The sequence below is a fragment of the Malus sylvestris genome, chromosome 11 (assembly GCF_916048215.2).
Source record: "Malus sylvestris chromosome 11, drMalSylv7.2, whole genome shotgun sequence".
Classification (NCBI taxonomy): Eukaryota; Viridiplantae; Streptophyta; class Magnoliopsida; order Rosales; family Rosaceae; genus Malus; species Malus sylvestris.
This window is the reverse complement of record NC_062270.1, coordinates 24804012-24830891: the sequence shown is the minus strand read 5'-3', so window position 1 is coordinate 24830891 and position 26880 is coordinate 24804012. Positions and strand designations below refer to the sequence as shown.

Genomic DNA, 26880 nt, shown 5'->3' with positions numbered 1-26880 from the left:
ATCCAATGTGATTCGTGTGCTTATATGATTACCTTGAATATGATTTGGAACGACTTCCTAAATCTCATTCATACTCTGGCCAGAGATTCTTAATCATATCATAGAGTATTCTCCCCCAAACGGTTTGAAGGTTAGAGATCCCTTGTTGCACATTCACTTGCCTCCATGGCTAAGTGGCTTAACCCCGACGATGCCGTGGACACCCGCGAATGAGATGACTTTGATATAATCAAAGATCAAGTACCTAACCACAAGACAACTATGATGCCTCAGGTCAAAAGACTACTTTGCATTATCCCAACCATGAGTTCTCATGTGACATGAATATGAGAACTCTTCATTGATCGTGTTCAGTGAACTCATTCTCTATTGAGCACCTACATGCTTGTCTTGGTGTCAATCACACCAATGACTCGAGACTAGTCACTCTCCCTAAGAGAAGACATAGCATGTACTGATCTTAACGGACTGTCAATGCCCAATTGGCAATCCTATGATCAGGAACGTTTAGGATATGTATACGAAAGAGAATGGTCTCATTAATCTAACTTGTTTAAATTACATTCTCCTAATTACATATTCCTTGGACTTATCGTTTAAGCATATAACATTTATATGAGACAGCTTAAAACAATAATCTTTGCCCTTGATATTAAACTAGATTAGTTTAACATGTGAAATGTCCGTAAAGTATCATCATATGATTGGTTTTAGGGCACATTTCCAACAATGGGTAGATGGGACATAGAGCTATGAATTATCCCTAGAATTAGCAGAGGCCCTAGCAACCTTCTATGCCACCACCAGTGTCGATCTAGCAAGTTTCAAGGTCTAGTAGTTATGGTCAGATGGGTCGAGGTGGTGCTTACCATTATCAGGGCGATGCCCCTCCTTATGGTCCATGACCATATAAGTATTCGCATGATCCTTATTACCAGAGTGGGTATTCTCAATATCTTGGAGGGTATACGCCGTATCCTTCTATTCCAACTAGTGGATCTCAGTGATACCAAGGAGGACAGTCCCAGCAAGTAGAGATTGCTTCCAGTAGTGTAGGATCTTCAAGTTAATCTGGTCAGCTAGGTCAGGGGTGAGGTGTGCAGGGGCGAGGTAATCAAGCTAATAGAGGTCGTGAGGGACCACAATAAGCCTAGGGACGTATTAACAATATCTCTCTGCATGATGCTCAGAATCATCCAGACTTGATCATGGGTACATTGAACATTCTTGGTCACTTTGCTAGAGCTTTAATTGATTGTGGTGTTACGCATTCTGTCATTTCTCATACATTTGCTCAAGTGACGCAACCTTATCCTACACCTCTAGGGTATGATTTAGAGTTTGCTATGCTTGGAGGGGAGAGATGTTATGTTGATTATGTATATCCAGGATGTCCAGTGATGGTGAAGGAGGTAGTTATGCCAACTAATCTTATTGGTTGCATTATAATCTTATTGATGTGATTTTAGGCACATATTGGTTGCATTATAATCATGCCAATTTAGATTGCTACGGGAAAACAGTTATTTTCCATCGTCCGAGATTACCTGAAGTTACTTTTGTGGGTGAACATAGTGGGGTGAGGTGGTGTTATTTCTGCTATAAGAGCAAAAAGGTTGTTATCAAAAGGTTGCCAAGGATATTTAGCTCATGCAGTGCTGAATGATGTTGCTTCTAGTAGTGTGGATGATGTTCGAGTAGTCAGGCATTTTCCTGATGTATTCCCTGATGATTTACCTGGATTGCGCTAGACCGAGATGTGGAGTTCACTATTGATTTGCTTCCAGGTACGGATCCTATATCTTTAACTCCATATAGAATGGCTCCTATTGAATTGAGGGAATTGAAGATTCAATTGCAGGAATTTGAGTAACAATTAAAAACCGTTATCCGTTGCCGCGTATAGATGATTTGTTTGATCAGCTTCGAGGTGCCTGTGTGTTTTCTAAGATTGATTTGAGGTTTAGTTATTACCAGTTGAAGATCAGCAGTCAGGATGTCTCTAAGACTGCTTTCACGACTCGTTATGGTCATTATGTGTTTCTTGTGATGCCATTTGGATTAATGAATGCACCATCAGCTTTCATGGATTTAATGAATTGAGTATTCCAGCCATATATCGACAGGTTTATTATTGTTTTCATTGACGATATTCTGGTATACTCTAAGTCTAAATCAGAGCTTGTTCGACATCTTACTTTGGTGTTGAAGAAATTAAGGGAACATCAGTTGTATGCTAAGTTTAGCAAATGCCCATTTTGGTTGAATCAAGTGGCATTTTTGGGACATGTCATTTCTGCTCAAGGTATTCAGGTGGATTCTCAGAAAGTGGCAATTGTGGGAAATTGGGAACAATCATGAATCGTCACTGAGGTACGGAGTTTTCTTGGCCTAGCAGGCTATTATAGACGGTTTGTTAAGGATTTTTCAGTCATTGCTTTGCCATTAACGAGGTTGACTAGAAAAGAAGTTAAGTTTGAGTGTGATGATAATTGTGAGCAAAGTTTTCAACAGTTGAAGTATTATCTCACTCATGCACCTGTTTTGGCATTCCCAGATGATAGTGATAATTTTGAGGTCCACTGGAGTGAAGTTAGGAGTGGAAGATTGAGAGGAAGCCTTACTTGTTAATTTTCAAGTCAGGCCAATTTTAATTGATCAAGTGCTCGAGGCTCAAATGAATGATAAAGAGACCCAGGAAATAATTCAAGCAAGGAATCGGGGGAAGAAGAAAGACTTCAAAATTTGAAAAACTGATGGCATGCTTATGCAGGATAGTAAAATGTATCTACTGAATAATATGGAATTAAAGAAAGCAATTCTTGATGAAGCACATATTTCAGCTTATGCAATGCATCCAGGAGGTACAAAAATGTATCATACCATTTGACCATTTTATTATTGGTCGGGGTATGAAAAGAGAAATTGTTGAATATGTGAGTAGGTGTGTCATTTGTCAGCAAGTCAAAGCAGAAAGAAAGAAGCTTTTTGGATTGATGCAGCCACTTCTCGTTCCACGGTGGAAATGGGAAAATATTACTATGGATTTTGTGTACAAGCTTCTTCGCACACAGAATGGTTATGATGGCATTTGGGTGATAGTTGATCGGCTTACTAAGTAAGCACATTTTATTCTTGTGAGGGAGAAATATCCTTTAAGCCGATTAGCTGAATTGTTCATATGGAAGATTGTGAAGTACCATGGGATTCCAGTTAGTATTATCTTGGATCGGGATCCTAGATTCACTTATAAGTTCTAGATAGCATTCTAGGAAGCTCTTGGTTCGAGATTACTTTATAGTACAACATATCATCCTCAAACAGATGGACAATCAGAAAGGACTATTCAAACGTTGGAAGATATGTTGAGATCTTCAGTATTGCAGTTTGGTGACGCTTGGCATAAGCGGTTGGATTTAATGGAATTTGCCTACAACAACAGCTTTCATTCAAGTATTGGTATGTCACCATTTGAGGCACTTTATGGCAAATCTTGTCATACACTTTTATGTTGGTCAGAGGTTGGTGAAAGAATTTTGGTGGGCCCTGAGATTGTGGATGATACTACTTAGAATATTCAGGTAATCAAATCTAACCTGAAAGCGGCCCAGGATCGACAGAAGAGTTTAGCAGACAGGCATGCCACTGACCGGGTGTATAATGTAGGTGATTGGCTGTTTCTGAAGCTATCACCGTGGATAGGCGTGGTACAGTTTGGGAAGAAAGTAAGCTAAGTCCTAGATACATCGGACCGTACCTGATCATCGAGCGAGTATGTGAAGTTGCTTATAGGCTTAAGTTGCCTCCAGAGTTGTCTAAAGTGCACGATGTTTTTCATGTCTCTATGCTTCGTCATTATGTTTCTGATCCATCGCATGTGATACCTCCTCAACCATTGGAAATTAATCCGAATTTAACTTATGATGAGGAGCTAGTGACGATTTTGGATTGGAAAAATAAGGTTCTGAGGAACAAGACCGTGCGTTTGGTGAAAGTTTTGTGGAGAAGTCACTCAGTGGAGAAAGCCACCTTAGAGACAGATGACCGGATGAAAGATATATATCCAAGGTTGTTTTATGATTATTAGTGGATTGTATTTATTGTGTGAATTTTGAGGACGAAATTTTCTTAAGAGGGTAGGTTGTCACAGCCTGTCCCGAATTATTTTTATTGATGGCATGAAATGACTAAATTGCCCTTAAACGTTAGTTGGTGTTGTGGGTGATATGTTTTGGTTGTGGTCCAATTCATGTTCAGTCCTAATTGTTTGGACCCAATTAGAACTAAATTTTTTTCCTAGTTTGTGGTTGGTTGTTTTGTTGCCAACTAGGACCACACACACTTACACACACTCATACTTTACTCGTTGACCCCTATCTCTCATCCCTCTCTCAAATTTTCTTGCCATTTTCATACAACATATACAGACAACCCTCAAAACCCTTTCAAACATCACTGATCAAGGTCGTGAATGGTGTTTTTGAACTCCTTGCAAGCTTAGGAGTCGAATAATGGTGGTGGTTGGACGTGAAAACCTCGGAAACCTTTGAAACCAGAATTCCCGATTTGGATTACTATTCATGCAGTCGTGATCGTGGACTTTTCTTCGAGTTTTAAGGTTCTATGGAGTTTTAGGACGTCTTCACGAAGCTCAAAAAGTAATTTTGAAGTGTTTTGGACGTCGGGAAGCTCGAGTTCATCGAGTTGCAGAGGTTGCCAGAGTGTCCGAGGTTTCTCCGGCGAGATTCTGTGGATTTCAAGGCTTGAAAGTGGTAAGAATGTGTTATACTCACTCTAAGCTTCATTTTGAGACAAATTTCATGAATTTTGGTTAAGAAATGAAGAAGATATAAAGTTTTAAAGTTTTTCCAGAAACTCGCGATCGCAGCGGCGCCGGCGACGGTCTCCAGCAAACCATGGAAGACGAAGGAGAATATTTTGTCAAGTCTCACAGAATATTCTAACGGCGTCAGGTAATGCTGTTAACTTTTATTAAGGTTTTAACGGAATATTCCTAACGACCGTTAGGTTTAGTTAGGGTTTGGCCGCGCGTGGTGACGCGTGGGTGGTCCAAAAATTATTTTAAAAATATGGGGATGTTCATGAGGTTGAGTAGATCTCGTTGGTATATTCAAACTCCCCATTTGAGCATTGTATAAGAAGTTATTTCCTAGTTTTGTGTATGTGATGCATTGAGAGCTCATAAACCTGTACCCTAGTGTTAGTGCTCCCGCCCAGAGTTAAGGCACAGTCTTTCACGTTATGTTCACCTCACGCACCATATGCTCACCTTGGATCCAAGTTAGGTGCACAGGTTTGTCGTACAAACCATTATAGGTGGTTCCGACTCGTAGGTGACCCGTGATCATTCGCACAGTCTTCACGTGATCGTAGCACTAGAGCATATTTATTTTACACATAGTCTTGTCGTACAGACCACTTTAGCTGGTTCTAGCTCGTGTGCAAGATTTGATATGATTGAGATTGGTTATGAGCTATATAGTCAGTCGAGCAAGTCACATTAGGTGGATCCGGCTGATATGATATCTAGCATTGATATATTTTAACTTGATTACTTATAGCATTTCATTGAGATACTTTGGTATGGTATATTTCTATGCATTTTAATCCTAAGCATGATTTCTGATATAGCATATATTATATTTTCTGGAAAATTATACAGGTTTTGCGGCGAGGGGTTAGAACTTTTGAAAAATGAAATGATTTTGAAAAGTTTTGTTTTTGCCCACTCACACTTTTCGTTTTGCACCCCTCCAGGTTTTAGGTCTAAGTGCTTTGGTGGCTCACAGGGATTTCGACGGTGGTTCTGACAGAACATCAAAAATGTAGGATCACCTTTGGGTGTTGTATAATTAGTACTTGTCCAGTCGGACTGCACTTAGGCTATTTATGCTCTGATGGTGTATTTCACCCTTAATCTTGCACTTGCACCTTATCTTATTTAGTGCTCTAGTTGGTTTGGTTTTTAGTTATTCATATTTCCTTATATCTCAATTGCTTCCGCACTGTGCACATGGCTACGTCACCCTCACGTGACGGCCAGCATACCTCAATCTAAGTCGGGGTGTTTCAATGTGAATACTTTCACGTATACTCTCAATTTCACTCTCATCATCTTCTAAATTTTTTAATTTCTTATAATTGCTATATCTAATTTTTGCTTCTCATATACTAGTTTCATATATTTGTACTTGGTCTGACTGCCTATTTCTTACTACTTGTAGATTAGGTAATGTCCATTGAATTCCTTTTAAAAAGATATTATCTATGTATTTTGCTTTTATTATATTTACATGTTTACTACCAAATATTTGAACTAAATTTTGAAATTTTATATTAAACTCATGATTATATTTATCAGACACTTTTCTTTTGTACAATAAACTAATACAAATGTTTTTATATTCTCCTTTCATATTTTTTTTTTATTCTTATGCTTACTTTAATATATTTACTAAATTCATTATTTTAATAACATAATTTAGAATACAACTTATGATTGCTAAATTTGATCTAAATCTACTTCAACTGTTGCTATTGATACTTGATGGTGATTATCACATTTATCATCATATATGTACACTATACCTTTTGTGCCTACTCGTGCTCTAGTTAATCTTGTTATTCCAATTAATATTATACCTAAGTGAATTTAACTAAAATGTGATTTTCTCAAATGATTTACTGCTTTTTTTACTAAGTAAATTTAATAATATATCTAACTTTTTGTTGAATAATGCTACTTACAAATTCTACTTTTATTTTCATATAAACCTAATTGATACAAATTACACTTATTTTGCAGAGTTCTTTCAAATTCTCTTCTAACAAATTCTTGTGCTTCATTTTCACTAGAATAAATGTCTTCGGCTCTAACTATTTCTTTTCATTTTCTCATAAAAAGTTCCATTTTCTATTGTTAAAGGATTGTTCTTAGGTGTTCTTATATGATTATTTGTGCTCAAACTTAAACTTTCTAATTTTGTAACAAAGATGGTGGCAGTGATGAAGATGTATTATGTAAACCTTGATTAATTGCTGCTATTTATTCTTCAACTTGATCTAATTTCGCAGCTAAATTTAAAACTAATTAAATGATTAAATTATTTTGTCTGATTGGAATATTACTACTGACAACTTGTGTTGAAAAATGTGTTAAACCAACTAGTTCCTTATCTAACTTACTAATTTTTTTCAAAGCTTGAATATATTTTCTATTAGTTCAAGAATTCAGTCGTTTAACTAATAATCTATTTATTTTATTATGTCATTTATCTACTTGTTCAGTTAAATCTTTTTGTACTAATTGAATTTTTTGAACTAATTTTAATTGCTTAACTATTTTTAAAGATTTAAGTTCTACTGGTTAGGTTTACTGCCTATAAGCTCAATGGGCTCTTTTATCTCTCTTTTGCAAGCAAACCTCTGAATATTTTTATTATTATCTTCTTATTAAGATGTAATATAATCTAAATTTTGGTTAATGGTTTTTATGAAATTTTTCTAAAAATCATCTAACAATTGGTTTAATAAATAATTATGCTTATTATTTTATAATTTTATATTTTTTACTTGATTAATAATAAGATCTACAACACTATTTGTGTCACATTCCGGCCCAGGCCCAGGCCCGGGCCCCCACAACATCCCGGGCTCGACTTCACCGTAGCATGAAATTATCCACTTTGGGCCCTGACCACGCCCTCACAGTTTTGTTTCTGGGAACTCACATGAGAACTTCCCAGTGGGTAACCCATTATGGGATTGCTCTCGCGCAAACTCGCTTAACTTCGGAGTTCCAATGGAACCCGAAGCCAATGAGCTCCCAAAATGCCTCATGCTAGGTAGAGATGGGAATATACATATAAGGCTTACAGGATCCTCACCCCTGGGCGATGTGGGATCTTACAATTTGCTTGGAGATTTTCTTCACTACGTAAAATATAATTATGTTTCCTTAATGGAAAATAACAAACAAAACTATTCTGGTTTAGGGTGATTTTTCGTTTTTGTTGTTCACTAATTTATAAATTAAGGTAATATGCCATATACTACAGTTTACCTTTTTCTAAGGTTATTACTAATTGAATTCTCAAAAACTCTCTTTCTTCTCTTAAAGTCTCTAAAAGTATCATCAGTTGCTCTTTTTGCTGCCAATATGTTATGATGTACTTCTTTGTTTTTATATTTACCAATACATGAAAGGTGTTCAAGATAACCAACATAAAACGTTTCTTTTTTCAGAGTCTTGTTAGTCTCTTAGATACGTATGCTAACCTTCTCTTTATGTTAGTTATAGTTGGATGTCTAGGACAATAAATTTGTGGTGGTTGTGGTTGACAAGGTTTACAAGGACAATAATATACAATATTCATACAAGATTAAATGAGTGTGTGATATCAGTTGTGTTGATGACTTCCGTCCTTAGGGTACTTTACTATTATAATTACACTATTAAAATGCTAAACTTGGCTCTAATACTAAATTCGAGACAGAGAGCCTTGTTAAATAGTCAGATGATCATTATAACAACTAGACATAAAACCTTGACACATGGAACTCGACATGTTTCAACATGACGGCCACTCACAATGATGTATAAGGCAATAAAGGCTAAACTCAGAGGTAATAAGAACTAAGAAGTACTCTGGTTAATATCCAGTTATTTGTATGACAAACATTCAACTATAACAGATTGTTTGAACAAAGTATGATCGTTAGTTTAACAAGATAATAATATAACTATAATTGTGTTTCCCTGTTTTGGACCAGAAGTCTGATTGAAAGAACACACCGAAAAAAGAAAGAAAAACTTACTTAAGACTGGAGAATTTTGTGAATATGTACACTTGCTCTTTTATTGATTTACAAAAGAAGATTACAATGGATAGATGTTACAAGAATGAAAGTTTACAAATGATGGATGAAGCCTTTTGATGCATAATGTGTGGACACATGTGTCAATTGTGGTGTTTTTGTGAATGAAAGCAAGCCTTCATTTATACAGATATGAGGCTACAAGATTGCAAAAATTCCATTACAAAAATCTACAATTATTGTGCACTATCTTACAAAGCTCATTTACAAAAGGTTACAATTATTGTACTATTTCTGGAAATTGGTGATACTTGGCACTCTGTTTCTAGAATTGAAAATCATTGTTGGCTTTTGCTTTTTCTCTCATTTTGCTGCATTTGTCCTTTTACTCTTGCTTTTGTCTGATCACTACTACAAAGGTGCCTAGTAGTGTCATTTAAAAAAATGACAAGAAAAACCCATTTATGTTGGATATTAGCAAAAATCTGACAGAAATTCATGTAATGGCAGATAGAAGAATTGGCAGCATTGATTGCGTCACGAAAAAGCTTTTGATGCAGGTTAGTTCCCTTAAACCGCCAAAAAAAGAAAAGCATTTAAAATTATAAAAAGGTCAATGGTGTCAAATACATGTGACATTAATTGTTGAATTTCGTCGGATAAATCGATACTTTTGTTGTCCATAACCGCCACTACATCCATTAATAATTAAAAAATAAAAATTATGTTTGAATAAAAAATAAAAATTATGTTTGAATAAAAAATAAAAAATAAAGTTCAAATACATTCCTTAAATTGTCTGGTAGGTGAAATCGGATAGAATAACATTTACACAAATTTATGAAAATACACCGAACATGATCTGAAACAATTCAAAATTTACAAGGATTGAACAACTAGCTATTGATTTCTTCAATCTCTATTTTATTTACACTTTCTGTAATGACATGTCCCCAGTATTTTGGTTTTTTTTAATAATTTTAAAATGTGAATTTATGAAAATGCCTTTCGAGGCAAAATGATTGACTTTGTTGACCACCTTGTCGTGTCACGTAAGATTTTTTTCCTTGGCAGATCCTTGTAGTAGTCTTCGTTATGAACGTGTGGGCACAAGCAGAATCAGATTTGGAGTTACGATGAACATTTTACGGAACTACGAAGTCGAGGGGTAAAATAGTCATTTCACTATTCTAGATATTTGGATCAAATATTTTTGTTAATTTATAATTTTCTAGCCGTGAGGCCCACACCCCATTTTCATTCTTCCCCGTATCCTTCCCTCCCCCAACCTCTCGAACACTTTCGAACCCTATCTCCCTCTCATTATTCTCCCATTTCTCCGAGCAACACCTACACGACACCACTTGCCATGTTTTTCGGCAAGCTACACTTCCAATCACTGTATCTCTCTTTATCTCAAACGTTTATTTTGTCATCTCTTCTATGCTCACGGCACAGAAACACCGAGACCACCACCGACGTCAATTTCCTGACTAGACATCATTATTTTTCGACCGAGGTAAAGGTCATGACCACTCGTATTGTCTCCCCCATCTCATTATGATGATGATTGAGTCATCATACATGTGTTTTGGCAACGTTGGGTGCATATTCAAAAGCATGAAGATTTTCCAAATTCTAGCAAGAAACCTAGAGGCTTTCAAGCCATATTCCGACCATATTACGGCCTCCAATAGGTATATTTTGAATCCTTGTTCCTTCGGTTTCACTTTGGTATATAGAATGACTAGGTTTAGTTAAGCTTTGGGGATGACCGAAGCTTGGAAAGCTCTGGCTTTCTTCTTCATGGAGTCCGACCGACCCACAATCTGAAATCGGGTCGACCTGACCCATAACCAATAACCAGCCCAAGCCTTTAGGCTATGTAAACCAGGCCCAAACCCAATCCAGTAAACCGGCCCAAATCCATAACCTAGGCCTAACCTAATAACCAGTCCAACTTAGCAACCCAAGCCCAGATCTGACTTGACCCAAACCCAATCCTAATTTCCTAGGCTGGCATGTGGCCTGCGCGTGGGTGCACGTTATGGCTAACACGTGGAGCACATGCGCCTCCGCCGTCCACAACGGCGCTGATGACGTTTTCGGTGACCCATCTGCTGCCCCGTGTGGTGATGCGTGGCTTTCCGGACTGCTGCCCTGTGGCAGCATATGGGGCAGCCCGTGAGGAAACCCGAGGTCCCTCATTAGGTTTTTCGACATACCGAATCTAAATTCGCTGTCCGTTTTCCCAAGTTCAACCGTTTCAGTAGAATTTCATTAAATGGTTTCTATTTGTGTGTAGGTGTGTCGATAGGAAATGATTCCATCCTTGCTAGTTTGAGTGGCTTTCGGGCAACAAAATATCTGTGAGTGGACCCCTTCTTAAATTGCATGTTTTTATAAAATGCTAGGCTTGCATGCATTTCACATTTCATGAATTGATTATATTTTATGATATGTTTTACGGATTTCTAGATTATACTTTATCAAGAATTTATGATTTATTTTAAATTTCTTTTACAAAATATTTATGTAACGACCCATCCCAAAAAATTATAGTTTTTATAATTTTTAAATGTGAATTTACGGAAATGCCTTCGAGGCAAAGACGTTGACTTTTGTTGACAGTCTTGTCATGTCACGTAAAATCTGTTTTCTTGGCGTATTCGGGTAGTACTCGTCGATATGAGCATGTGAGCGCAAACGAAACGTGATTTGGAGTTATAACGAAGAAGTTATGGGCGAGTCAAAATTGGGACAAAAGAGTCATTTAAATATTTTCTGGAATGCTCCAGATTTTTGGAGCAAAATCTGGAAAGCCACGTGTGTGGCCCAGATTAAAGGGAAGAAAAGATGGGTGGTGGAGATGAAATATAAAGGAGAGAAAGGAAGGGCGAAACTCCCGATCAGAAAGAAGAGAATGAAGAGAGTGACCAATAGGGGAGAGAAGAAAGGAGGGGAAATGAGAGAGTGGAGGAGCACCGGATCACCCTTGACCTGGTTCCTCCTCGTCGACCCGACCCAGTTTTCTTGTCTTCTCCCATGGTTTTTCGTCTATTTTTCCAGCAAATCACGCCATCTAACCACCTAAAACCAACTCCATGACCTTCCTCCTTCATGTTTCACCCCAAAATTGAAGGAAATAGGCCCTATTTCATGGAGTTCGAAGCCATCGGCTCTAACGACAATCATGTGAGGTCCTAGGCGGTGATTCGCCATTTCTGAATGTAATCACATCGATCCTCAACATTAAACAACTTCCCTTGAACTCATATACAATTCTCAATCATTGGTTGGAGCGTCGGAGTCAATTTGAGGACGAATTAAAAAACACCCAAATTCTAGGGTCCCGATGAGTTCATGGCGATTTGAGGCTTTTCACGGCCAATTGGATTTGGTCACAAGTATAAAACTTGCTCTGCTCACTGAGATCTTCATTTTTGTGAAGTTTGGGAATTTGTAGAAATAGTTAATTTTTTCGGCGAGTCGGGGTGGCCGACCGCCGTGTACTACGGCGTGTGGGTCAAGGCATCCCCTGACCTTCCTAAGCTAAGTTTGATACCCCAATTTCATAGGTGAAGTTAGATTGATGAAATCTCATCATTTGAGCATAGTTTTGATAAGATCCGCCACTTAATTATTATAGCAATCGACGATCTGACAGTTGGATCATCACCAAACTTTAATATGTTATAGTATGAAATATATGAGGATCGTAGGAACTTACGGATCGGGAATCCAATGTACGGATCTTCCCGAATTGGATTTGTAAGTTCATAAAATAAAACGTTAACCACCACTAGCACTTGCAATTGGCGGAGATCCAACCGTTGGAACGTAATGAAACTTTAGTGTGATGTTTTACAAGCATAATTTGAATCTTTGGAAGTTACAGATCAGAAATCTGTGATGCGGATCTTCCAGATCGAGTTATGTAGGGTTGTGGACTCTACTGTCGATCTTTGACCGACATCTAACTTTTGGTCAATGGGTCTCAAATCATTTTAGAACGTCCTTAGGAATGTGTTTTATGTAAGTTACGTGTTCTATTGATAAGAATTCTGAGACGTGACTGAAAATTTATTCTAGGTGCCGATCATTAGTGATGCCTCGACAATCGTGCTAGGGAGTTGTAGCGTGGACCTCAGGTGAGGGAACATTTGTTATATATATATATATATATGCTTTACAATTTTTGGAAAACATTTTTTAAATGAATACATGCCTTGTATGCCATGTCTATACCTCTTATTACTATATTGTTGCATTAGTATGAATTGTGAATTATACTATTTGATGATGTGGAGGCTCATGTAAGCTTCAGGTGAGTTAGCATGTGATTGGTCTTGTTGCATCACATATTGCTATACATTTATGCGTTTAGAGCTTATTATGATGCACCTCGGTGTTAGTGCTCCAGCCTAAGGCCAGGGCACAGCTTTCATGTGATTATTCACCTCCCGCACCGCATGCTCACCTTGGATCCAAGTTTTGGTGCTAGCTTGTCATACATACCACAATAGGTGGTTCCGATTCGTAGGTGACCGGCAATATATCGCACAACTTTCATGTGATCGTAGCACTTAAGCATACTTATTTACACCTAGCTTATCGTAAAGGTCACATTAGGTGACTCCGACTCATGTGCAGACATATGTTGATGAGCTACAGGTCCAATGGTACAGGTCACGTTAGGTTACTCCGATTGGCAAACTATTTTATATTGGTTTCACACCTGGCTTACATTTATTATTGCTGAGATATTATGACATGGCATACTTCAGTTTTCGCTGCTCTTGTGCATTGGTTTTCATACCTATGTAGTAGTATTTTCTGGAAACTATATAGGTTTTACGGTGAGGGATTATAATGTTTTCAAAAGGTTTTTATTAAAATTTTATTTTCAGGCCCACTCACCCTTGTTTTTCACCCCTCCAAGTTCTAGTAGCAGAGTTTTCGTACCGAAGAAGATTATTGGCAAATCTTGGGGTAGACGATTACCTACTGTACTGTACTTATGCTCTCTCATCACGTGTGAAATGGGTTCATACCCGCTCACCGCGCACTCTCGTACTTAGGCACTTTTAGGTTTAAATTTATTCACATCAATACACTTTATGGCTTTGTCACCTTCCAAGTGTCCGCTAACATAGCTTGATTCAGAGTCCTAGTGGACATCCCGGGTTGAGGTATGTCAATTTATGATGTATCGAATTTACATTTTACTAAAGGTTATGAATTATTGGATTCTCGTATATGAATTTTTATGGATTTATAAATATTATTTATCTTGGATTTATGAGATGATGCTTTGAGCTTTTGAGCTCAGGTGATTTGATATAAGATTTTTGAGATACGTTTTCGGTGCTTATCTAATGGGTTATCATACAGCACATACACACAACCCGGTATGTAGACATTTATGGCCATAGGACACAGTTAAGGATATTTATGACATACCCCAAGCTTCACTAGCCCAGGGCTTGTGTCGGTGTGATATGTTATATATATATGTTTCTTCTCTGGCGTAACTCAGCGTCGTACAACTTCACATTCGGGTGAAGTGATGCGAAAATTATCTTAATACACAAATTTAACCCTATTTTGACAATTGTAGTACAAGTATAAGTAGGGATCGTTCTGGACCGGGGATTAGGAGGGCTTGCTAATAACCTTTAAACTGACTCAAAAACATAAAACTAAACTTAAAAACACTTAACAAGACTCACAAGACTCAAAGCAAACTTAAAATACTCAAAACAGCTTAAAACAACCAAATAAACTTAAACTAGACACTAGGAATGACTTTGGACGAAAATTGACTTTCACTTGAATCAAAACACTTAAAAACACAAGCTAAAACAGATTTGAAACACTTTGAAACAAGAAATTAAAAGGGGGATTTTGATTTGGATGAAGTTGAAACAAACAAACAAGTATGAAAAACTAGACAGATTGTAAAATAATTTTGAGAAATAAGATGATAGATGGGATAACTAGAGGCTTTTTCTCCACACATGACATGTATGCAAATAACTCGATTTCCAGTTACTACTTCATTGAATTATGAACGACAATACTCCAAATTAACCGTGACATCACTAGTTAACTCTCAGATTTTCCTTGTTTTATTGGATTGGATGACATCATTCGACAACCCAAAACATTCTTCTAAAGTTCCCTACATGACATCATAATAGAGATACAATCAAAGATCATTACGTTTAATGAAAATCATAAGCATTGACAAAGCACTTGCAACTATGACATCATGTCACTCATGCTAGGAATTGAACTTAACGCGATCGTTTATAAGCGACCTTCACTACATGTGAATATAAGTCTGTAACAATTATGTGAAACTTCCTTATATTCTAGCAACAGATTTATGCATGCCAATTAAGTGTCGACCCTTAATTAACAAATACAAATAAGTTATCAATCAAATAGTTAAGCCAATTGCATTCACGATTCAAGAGTTCATAACTAGAATTTATCAAATTATATTGCACACATAATCATGGCTTTGAAATCACCCCTAGCCAAGAGGGGTTTAGCCACTCATATTTACAACAAAACGAAAGGAAATGAATTTAAACATTAGAAAGAAAAGAAAGAAAACACCTAAACACTTCAACGATCCAAGTTGGACTGCAAGCACGTCCAAGCACTTTCCTTCCCTTCCTTTGATACGGCACAAGGTGTTGGTGAGTGTTTGAAGGTTTGTTTGTATGGAGGAATGGATGTGAAGATGAATGGATGTGTTTGGATGAAGGTTGTATTGAAATGGGGATGAATGATCTAACCAAATATGAACTAAATTTATGTTACACACACTTCCTTTTATAGAGGAAGTGCATGGCAATGGAGGGGAACATGGAGTGGTGTAGTAATTGAGTGCAATGATGCATGAAATCTGAAATGATGGAGGGAACAAGGAATGGTGTAGCAATTGAGTGCAATGAGTGGTGTTTGAAATGATTAAAAGGTGAAAGTGAAGTGATGATGCAAAGTATGGGGGTAAAATGGAGTGGTGTTGCAGCTAGGGAACATGAATGATTGTGCACATGGTAGAGAAAGGAAAGGGAGGTGGAATGATGCAACAAATGAGTCAATGGAGGGAACATGGATGATGATGCACGGCATAGGAATCCGAAGGGAGTGCAATGGTGGTGCACGACAATGATGGAAAGGTAAATGGTGGAGTGACACCCTTTTGTGGTTGAGCTCTGTCATTTTTACATTAATTCTTCTTTCTCTTTAACACATTCCTAGCCTCTTTAGTCTTCAATTTCGTCCATCCACCTTGCTTCATGCATGTGCTATTCATTCCAAGCCTAAAACTGCTCAAAAATGCATCAAAATGCATCTTATTGCTTCATAAGGCCTAGGACCTACAAACACACAAAAATAGCTTAAAATACATAATAAACTTAAGAAATAACAACATAAATGCATGAGAACAAGCTAACTCAGTCGCATAAATATGCTCCTATCATGAAGGACCTTTTTTTCTTTTTGGCGTAACCCGGAGTCATACAACTTCACCTTCAGCTGATAGACCCACTACATATACATATATATACATATATCTCTTCTTTAGCGCAACCCAAAATCTTACAGCTTCACCTTCGGGTAATGGACCATGATTTCTTCAATGGCGTACCTAGTGTCGTACAGCTTCACCTTTGGTGGTGGTTATGCTTTCGGGCCACTATAATAACCCTAGTGAGGACAACATTGATGAGATTTATGAATTTTCCCTCGGGCAGCGATAGCACCATTATTGAGCATTGTTTTACACGTACATGTTTTACAAACATTTTCATGACATGCTCGAGTTTTCAGAAAACCTATTATGTAGCATTATATGTGTTTTCAAAATTGGGGGTTAGTATGTTCATAAAGAAAATGGTTTTCTTATTATTAGTATTATTATTATAAACTTTGATTCACTCACTCTTTAGTTTTGCGTCCCCTTCAGGATTTAGATTCGAGGCACACGATCCCAGCATCAGGGCACTTTTGCTTAAGTATCTTAGAGTCTCCTCTGTGTAGGACCCATCTCTTGGTTTGTACCCTTTTATTTTAATTCTTTCACATTATTCTTGACTAGTTAAATGCTCTGAACACGGTTCTGCACTAGTATATTTCTTTCTAATCACATATTTTAATGTGCATGCATGTAAAAATGGTTTCGTCAGCCTTGGGTGTTCGCCAGCACGTGCTTATCCTGGTAATTGAGGATATCGGGATTGGGACGTATCGTTTTTTCTCTATAAAAGGCTTTGACCCACTTTCACAATGGCCAAGTAGCTTTGCTACTATCTGGAGGTTTCCTGTTAGCCTTCATCTTTACTCATTCTTTCACCATTATAACTTACTAACTTGGTTAGTAATAGTCTAGCGAGAAGAAAAATACTCAGAGACTTTTAGAGAAAGTGCACTAAAAGAAACCACAAATTCCAGTAATCCAATAACATAATCAAAATTCAAAACACAAACTCGATTTAATACAAATAATTTAAAACTCACCACTTTTAGGATGCTCAAGTTGCTTATCAAATTGTTCATCTATGGAGAGTGAAGGAGAAGTGCAGTAGGGAAGGGGGAGATGAGTGCAGAGGGGAAGGGGAAAGAGAAAATGAGTGCAATGAGGAAGGGGAAAGAAAAGGGGAGTGCAACGGGGAAGGGGAAAGAAAAGGGAAGTGCAGCGGGGAAGGGGAAGGGGAAAGGGAAGGGGAGTGCAGCGGCACAGGATGAGTGAAGGAGAAAAAGATGCGTGAAAGTTTTGAAATAGGATATTTTGATATTTATGTTGATATAATCAAAACCAACTCTGAAAAACTAACAAACTTGCATCAATCAGTATTTGACACAAATTGCAATGGTGTCGGTTAAAATCGACACCACTCTGCGCCAACTAACACCACTCTACGCAATTCCTAATTGTGTCGGTTACAACCGACACCACCAATTTCATGTGCAAAACAAGCGGGAAATTTGAAAATTAAAACACACCCTGTCAGATAAAAGCACCAAAAATTGTCTATTAACCGACATTAATTTTTATGTCGATTAAAAGCGCCATTATTCTCATTTTATCCGACACCATTATTTAAAAAAATTAAAAATTATCCGACGGAAACATGGTAAAGGGTGGGAATTTTCCACTTCACTATTTCTATCGGATATAAGCGACAATAATGCTTTGTCATCCAACATCATGTAAAAAGGTTGTTGGAAATTTCTTATCCGACAGTATATTGTATAAAACTCTGACACATTAAGCTAGTTTTGTAGTAATGGATGGACCACATGCTCTACTTTTTGTGGCAAATGTTGAGGTTTTCAAAGGCAAAATTGACATTTTGAAATTATTTGTCCTTAAGGTTGAATGAAAGTTTTTTAAAGTGTTTTGGTTAATTTTTCAAATTAATAAAATGTTACACACTGGTTAGGTATTTTTTTTTTAAATTTACCTATAACTATTTTGAGTTTGATTCATATATTATATATTTACTATTAATACAGCAAATGAGAAGACAAATAATCCTCCAACCATATGTTTTCTAAAACAAAATATATGAACAGTAAAATATAATTTACATTTTGTTGCATTAATATTGATGCCTCCATATAATGTAAATAGTTACATGACAGATGAACTAGTAACTATAAGTAAAATATTGTATTTTTAGTGGTTTTTTTATTTATTAAATGATATGGTTTACCTCCTCTATACAAATGTTAGAATATGATCATGATGATATTGGCTTTACTATGTGTGTATTTGATGTATGGAGGTGCACTATAATATTGGTGTGCTGATATACACATAACCAAAGGGTGGGATAAGAGGTATGACTTATCATAAGGGTTATACGCTTCTATAAGTAATGTGTCTCATCGTGAAAGGATAAGACCATTAAGAAAAATCTCACAACTCTGAAAAAGGTACGATGAAGTCTATAAAAGGAGGATTCATTCCTCCAGAAAAATCAATCCAATGTGAAATACATTTTCTCTTCTTCCCTTTGATGTACTATTTCTCCTTTGGCACTACCGTTTAGTAATCAATAATCTAATGACATTAGAGATTCATCCTATAATTCATCAATGGGATGTCAAGGTTCTCTGGTATTACAGAAGGAAGAAGTAGGCCTCGACACTATCACATTTTACGAAATCCTATTTTGCGTACAAGCACGTCAAGGCATAGTACAAGGATTGCTTGTTTATGAAAGTTCAGACGTGATCTACAAGACAAATTGAGAATTTTTTTTTTAACGTGATTATCACAACAACAACAACAAAGTCTTTTCCCACTAAGTGGGGTCGCTATATGAATCCTAGAACGCCATTGCGCTCGGTTTTGTGTCATGTCCTCCGTTAGATCCACGTACTCTAAGTCTTTTCTTAGAGTCTCTTCCAAAGTTTTCCTAGGTCTTCCTCTACCCTTTCGGCCCTGAACCTCTGTCCCGTAGTCACATCTTCGAACCGGAGCGTCAGTCGGCCTTCTTTGCACATGTCCAAATCACCGGAGCCGATTTTCTCTCATCTTTCCTACAATTTCGGCTACTCCTACTTTACCTCGGATATCCTCATTCCCAATCTTATCCTTTCTCGTGTGCCCACACATCCCACGAAGCATCCTCATCTCCGCTACACTTATTTTGTGTACGTGTTGATGCTTCACCACCCAACATTCTGTGCCATACAACATCGCTGGCCTTATTGCCGTCCTATAAAATTTTCCCTTGAGCTTCAGTGGCCTACGACGGTCACACAACACGCCGGATGCACTCTTACACTTCATCCATCCAGCTCGTATTCTATGGTTGAGATCTCCATCTAATTCTCCGTTCTCTTGCAAGATAGATCCTAGGTAGCGAAAACGGTCGCTTATTGTGATCTTCGCTAGATTGCTCCGGTCATTAGTGTGGATAAGTATATAAATGGATAGAGATAGGAAAGCAAACACAAGATGTACGTGGTTCACCCAGATTGGCTACGTCCACGGAGTAGAAGAGTTCTCATTAATTGTGAAGGGTTTACACAAGTACATAGGTTCAAGCTCTCCTTTAGTGAGTACAAGTGAATGATTTAGTACAAATGACATTAGGAAATATTGTGGGAGAATGATCTCGTAATCACGAAACTTCTAAGTATCGGAGTGTGGTGTCGTCTTGACTTGCTTTATCTGTCTCATAGGTAGATGTGGCATCTTCTCTAGAAGTACTCTTCCTCCATCCAGGGGTGGTATCTTTAACTGGTGGAGATGCACAAGGTAATGTATCAATTTCACTTGAAGCTTACTTGTAGTTTCAGGCTTGGTCAAGCGCGATACAAACCATGTAGTAGGAGTCCCCCAAGTCGCCGAGCTAGGGGGTCTGCTGAAAGAGGTGACAGACAAGGTAAGCAATCAGAGCTCCGACTGATTGTTCACCTTCTCCCCATCTTGCAGCAGCATGAAGGATAAAGAGAAGAAAAATGAGAAGAGATGATATGAGATACTTTTGCTTTTGAAGAAGTAACTTTCCACAGGCTTATTCTTGAACTGAGCTGGAGGGTTTTCTGGTTTCCTCCAGAGTATAAGGCCGACTGAAGAATTTGAGGGTCAAAACAAGTCCATCAAATCTAGAGTACGTTCCACCCTGCTGATATGGGATACTTTTTCTTTTGACAGAGTACTGGATGTATCGGCACGTGTGCTGTTACGCTTGTCTCCACATGCTTCCTTGTATCCTTCGCACTTGCCCTATCTGTTCCTCAAGCAGATGCGGAATCTTCCCTGGAAACATAAGATGTTGAAGATGAGTACTCGAGAGCAATGCCAGGTAAGTAATCAGGTAAGGGGTTCCAGGCAGTCAGTTCCTGGCTGGAAGCTTGATTCCAAGTGCTGACTGATTCCTCTCTTTCTCCTTGTCTTGCAGGTAAAAACAAGGCCAAAGGAAAAGACAGGGAAAAAGCATGATATGGGATACTCTTGCTTTTAACCTTAATGATATGAGATATTCTTGCTCTAGTATAGCTTGTTTGCAGAGGTATTATCGGGGGGAAAGAAAGCTGAATATTTCGAAAGGCTTCGTTGGGAGTGCCCTCTCAGATATGATGAAGGGTTGAGCATTTTTGCAGGTCTGCCTGTCCATTGGGGATGGAGGTCGACATATATAGGAGTCTCCCTAACAACAAGTAGTAATGCTATTCCTTTACCCTGCTTGGTCATAGCACGGTAGTGGGAGCTGCCAGTTTCACATGTTTTAACTCTGTCAGAGCACTTTGAAAAAGTGGTCTGTGGTATCTGGCTCTCGAGATTCGGAGAACGATGCCTCTTCGATTTTTGAGAAAGCAATCATGCTGGGGGTCTGACTCTCGAGATTTGGAAAGCAGTGTCTCTTCGATTTTTGAGGAAGTAATCATGTTGGGAGTCTGGCTCTCGAGATTCGGAGGGCGGTGCCTCTTCGATTTTGGAGCAAGCAATCTTGTTGGGAGTGTTGTCTCGAATGTGAGTAAAGGTTGGGCATGTTTGCTAGTCTACCTTGCCACGAAGCACAAAGGTTGACACACAGGGACTTTCCAATTATCCAGCAATGGTACTGTTCCTTTACCCTCTCTTCGATTTTGAGAAAGTAGTCATGTTGGGAGTCTGGCTCTCGAGATTCGGAGGACGGTGCCTCTTCGATTTTGGAGCAAGCAATCTTGTTGGGAGTGTTTTCTCGAATGTGAGTAAAGGTTGGGCATGTTTGCTAGTCTACCTTGCCACGAAGCACAGAGGTTGACACACAGGGACTTTCCAATTATCCAGCAGTGGTACTGTTTCTTTACCCTTGTGGGTAATAATATGGTAGCTAGACCTTTAAAATTTATGTGTCTAAACTTTGTTAGTGCTGTTTCTTTGCTATTCTTTTACCTTTCTTGGTCAGAGCGATGTAGTGGGAGCTGCAAGCTTCACGTGCTCAACTTTGGCAGATAACTTTGGCAAAGTTATCTGTGGTACCCATGAGCTATTGTTGTGTGTGGGAAGTGGGTGATTGAACAGTAAGATTCATGTGCTTTCTACTTCACCAGAAGTCTTCGACAAAATGCCCATAATTTCTGCAAAGCTGAGTGTGCGTGTGACAGGTGCTGACAAGGCTAGAAAAGTAGGTGCCTCTTCGATTTCTGAGATCGGCCCTCGTGGTCTCTGAGCAGCCCAGCTTTTGAGAAAGCGAGCGCCTCTTCGATTGATTCGGAGAACGATGCCTCATCGATTTTTGAGAAAGCAATCATGCTGGGGGTCTGGCTCTCGAGATTCGGGGAACAGTGTCTCTTCGATTTTTGAGAAAGTAATCATGTTGGGAGTCTGGCTCTCGAGATTCGGAGAGCGGTGCCTCTTCGATTTTGGAGCAAGCAATCTTGTTGGGAGTGTTTTCTCGAATGTGAGTAAGGTTGGGCATGTTTGCTAGTCTACCTTGCCACGAAGCACAGAGGTTGACACACAGGGACTTTCCAATTATCCAGCAATGGTACTGTTCCTTTACCCTCTCTTCGATTTTTAAGAAAGTAGTCATGTTAAGAGTCTGGCTCTCGAGATTCGGAGGACGGTGCCTCTTCGATTTTGGAGCAAGCAATCTTATTGGGAGTGTTTTCTCGAATGTGAGTAAAGGTTGGGCATGTTTGCTAGTCTACCTTGCCACGAAGCACAGAGGTTGACACACAGGGACTTTCCAATTATCCAGCAGTGGTACTGTTCCTTTACCCTTGTGGGTAATAATATGGTAGCTAGACCTTCAAAATTTATGGGTCTAAACTTTGTTAGTGCTGTTTCTTTGCTATTCTTTTACCCTTCTTGGTCAGAGCGATGTAGTGGGAGCTGCAAGCTTCACGTGCTCAACTTTGGCAGAGAACTTTGGCAAAGTTATCTGTGGTACCCATGAGCTATTGTTGCGTGTGGGAAGTGGGTGATTGAACAGTAAGATTCATGTGTTTTCTGACAAGGCTGGAAAAGTAGGTGCCTCTTCGATTTTTGAGATCGGCCCTCGTGGTCTCTGGGGAGCCCAGCTTTTGAGAAAGCGAGCGCCTCTTCGATTTCTGAGATCGGCCTTCGTGGTCTTTGAGCAGCCCAACTTTTGAGAAAGCAAACGCCTCTTCGATTTCTGAGATCAACCCTCGTGATCTCTAAGCAGCCCAGCTTTTGAGAAAGCAAACGCCTCTTCGATTTCTGAGCAGGCGCCTCTTCGATTTCTGAAGCTCCGTCGAGTGCAGATTTTTATAGGGGCTGGCATTAAGTTCCAAAGCACACTTGAATCTCCACCAGTAGAAGCTTCATTCTTGCACTTCTAAGATCTTGATTTGTCCGACCTCTTCTCTCTTCAACACCTTTGAAAATGTATGGCCCCTCCGACCGTCGTTTTGACTTGAACCTTGTTGAAGAGGCAGCCCCGCCTTCTCCAGACAACATATGGCGCCCATCCTTCGTCTCCCCTACTGGTCCTCTTACCGTTGGGGATTCCGTGATGAAGAATGATATGACCGCTGCGGTGGTGGCCAGGAACCTTCTCACTCCCAAAGATAACAGACTACTTTCCAAACGGTCTGATGAGTTAGCTGTTAAGGATTCGCTGGCTCTCAGTGTTCAGTGTGCAGGTTCTGTGTCTAATATGGCCCAACGCCTATTTGCTCGAACCAGCCAAGTTGAATCATTGGCGGCTGAAGTGATGAGTCTCAAACAAGAGATTAGAGGGCTCAAGCATGAGAATAAACAGTTGCACCGGCTCGCACATGACTATGCTACAAACATGAAGAGGAAGCTTGACCAGATGAAGGAAACTGATGGTCAGGTTTTACTTGATCATCAGAGATTTGTGGGTTTGTTCCAAAGGCATTTATTGCCTTCGTCTTCTGGGGCTGTACCGCGTAATGAAGCTCCAAATGATCAACCTCTTATGCCTCCTCCTTCTAGGGTTCTGTCCAGTACTGAGGCTCCAAATGATCCCCCTCCGGTGCCTTCTCTTTCTGGGGCTCTACCGACTGCTGAGACTTCTCCTAAGCAACCTTTGTGAATGCTCCCTCTTGTGTGTTTATTTTGACTCATGTATATGTACATATTTGTAGCTTATCGGGGATATCAATAAATAAGCTTTCCTTCATTTCAACGTATTGTGTTAAATACACCAAAGCCTTCTTCGCTAAGTTCTTTGAATTTTCTTTTGTTGAAGCTTGTATGTTGAAGCTTTCTGAGTGGAGCATGTAGGTTGGGGTAGTGTTCCCTTAATTTCCCGAGTGAGGAAAACTTCTCGGTTGGAGACTTGGAAAATCCAAGTCACTGAGTGGGATCGGCTATATGAATCTTAGAACGCCATTGTGCTCGATCCTGTGTCATGTCCTTCGTTAGATCCAAGTACTCTAAGTCTTTTCTTAGAGTCTCTTCCAAAGTTTTCCTAGGTCTTCCTCTACCCCTTCGGCCCTGAACCTCGGTCCCATAGTCGCATCTTCTAATCGGAGCGTCAGTAGGCCTTCTTTGCACATGTCCAAACCACCGTAACCGATTTTCTCTCATCTTTCCTTCAATTTCGGCTACTCCTACTTTACCCCGGATATCCTCATTCCTAATCTTATCCTTTCTCGTGTGCCCACACATCCAACGAAGCATCCTCATCTCCGCTACACCCATTTTGTGTACGTGTTGATGTTTCACTGCCCAACATTCTGTGCCATACAGCATCGCCGGCCTTATTGCCGTCCTATAAAATTTTCCCTTGAGCTTCAGTGGCATACGGCGGTCACACAACAATTGGTTTGTGAATATCATATATAATATATTTGAATTGGAACGTCATTATCATTCTTGTAATCTGATATCCCAAATCAGAATTGGGTGGAACATAAATCTACGACCAAACTTTAGCAGAATAGGATTTGTGTTTCTGCAATCTGTATTGTCAGTCAACATAAACCAAAACATTGAGCTCCATCAATTTCAACCACCAGGAATTCCTCCAAGAACTATATTTGGTATATAATATATCAAATGTAACAAACACAATTTTCATTCAAAAAATATTTGGGAATTCGTGCACTGCATATTGCATCTGGAAAAGAAAGGGAAGGTTTGTAATGTGACTCATGCCTTTTGGGAAAAGTCTGTGTGAAGAACCATTCTTGTGGAGAAAAGACCCGTAAGCAAGTTTATGTTATTTAATTTGTGAAATGGCTAGTAAGTTTGAATCTATTTAGTATAGAGGCTCAATAATATTAGCAATTGCATATTGATATTGAAAATTGCACATACCTTCTATTCCATTAGAAAACTTTGTATACACTTTAAAGTGAGAGACACTGGAGGATCTTGGAGTTATACAAAGTGGGAGAATAATAGTGTAATGGCTTGTGCCGCTATTCACAAGCATATAGAAGATGTTTGATTCTTCTTTATGAGTGGATAAAATTTCCAGACTGATATCAACCTACTTATGTGATATATGTGAATCGTGTATCAAAGAAAACCTATGGAGACACAAAATTTCACTGAAGACCAAGACATGATTGAAAACTAATATATTGTCAATGATCAAGTGGGAGAGATATATCCAGATGGTTAGTGATGTGCTATTAGGTTCTAATAGAAATAATTAGAACAGTAAGAGAAAAAGAAAAAGAAATTGTCTACAATGATATGGTTAGTGATGTGATGCTACGTTCTAATAGAAATAATTAGAATAGTGAGAGAAAAAGAAAAAGAAATTGTGAAATAACCTATATTTAAAAAAAATGATAATATATATGAGTGTGTGTATGCGCGAAGTTATTTATTTATAACGATTTTATTGTGTTTCTTTTTATACGCTATGTGTACAAGAACCTATACTTTTGATATATATACTAGTCTCAACGTAAGTTCATTTTGCTACAAAATTATTTCAAAAACTAGATAGTATTATTTCATGTTCATATATACCTAGAGATATTTTTAGTTTGAATTGGAGAAGTGTGATTATATGGGTTTGGCTTGATATTTTTACCAAATAAGGGTGAGTTGGCAAGTTTGTAATCATTAGGAGTTAATGATTGGTGATTATTCACCACTCTAAAATGAAGAGGTGGGAGGTCTATGACTATGTGCGTGTGTATATTAGCATGCATGAGGCAATTTGTGGTATTAGAAGTGCTTACTCATCAATCTAAAGGAATCTTAGGCAATATTCTCACTTCAATGCAACTCTATCAAGCTTACCTTGAGATAAACCTTTACGTGGCCTTTGATGCTTGTATCCACCTTGCATGATAATTTTTGTTTATGACTAGCTTAACACATGTTGCTTTAACATTTGAACACATACCATTGTCAATGATTAGCTTAACGTTTGCTGTGTTTCTATTGGAACACATATTAGGGCTAATGATTAGCTTAACATTTGTTGTCTTTCTATTGGACCACATATCATGGCTAATGATGAGAACAACACTTTGTGTCTTGCTATTGGAACACATGTGCCATGAATCATGAAGAAAAGAAGTAAACAAGGTTAATCTATACGTAAAGAGCTTCAAAGGGAAGAAATTCAAAGAAACAAACACAATCACTCACCACATAAAGGAAGAAGGAGGAGAAAAGCTAAGGAAAACACCACCACACCAACAACAACAACACATGAGGAAACAAGAAGAAACCTTGTCTCCTTCCCAGATCACTCTTCTCATTTTCCCATTTACTTTACATTATGTAGAGGCTTTAAGCCATCTTTTAGTGTATTTGTAAATCCTCATTACCTAGTGAAATACAAATACAAACACAACGTTAGTGGATGTAGCCAAATTGGTGAACCACTTAAATCTCCGTGTTCATTTGTCTAATTACAATAACTTTCAGTTGAGCAAACCATTTATTTATAGAACACTAAGTTTTAAATTGAAACATAATAGAAAATGAGGATCGACAAAAATAGGAAATGGTAACATATTGCTTATCATTTATATTAAAGATTATTACTTTGTAGTTAATATTATGATTATAATACTCTTGTTACTAATCAGTTTAATTTATGTTGAAGCTTCCAG

The 26880-nt window shown here is 38.3% G+C and overlaps 1 long non-coding RNA gene across 1 annotated transcript; it reads right to left on the bottom strand.

The window, feature by feature from the left end:
* Positions 1-20849: 20849 nt before the first annotated feature.
* LOC126590890 (uncharacterized) lies at positions 20850-24274 on the bottom strand. Its single transcript, XR_007612187.1, has 3 exons — positions 22612-24274; positions 21600-21698; positions 20850-21382 (listed from the first exon to the last, which is right to left on the bottom strand). It is a non-coding gene; the product is annotated as an uncharacterized LOC126590890 (long non-coding RNA).
* Positions 24275-26880: the final 2606 nt, after the last annotated feature.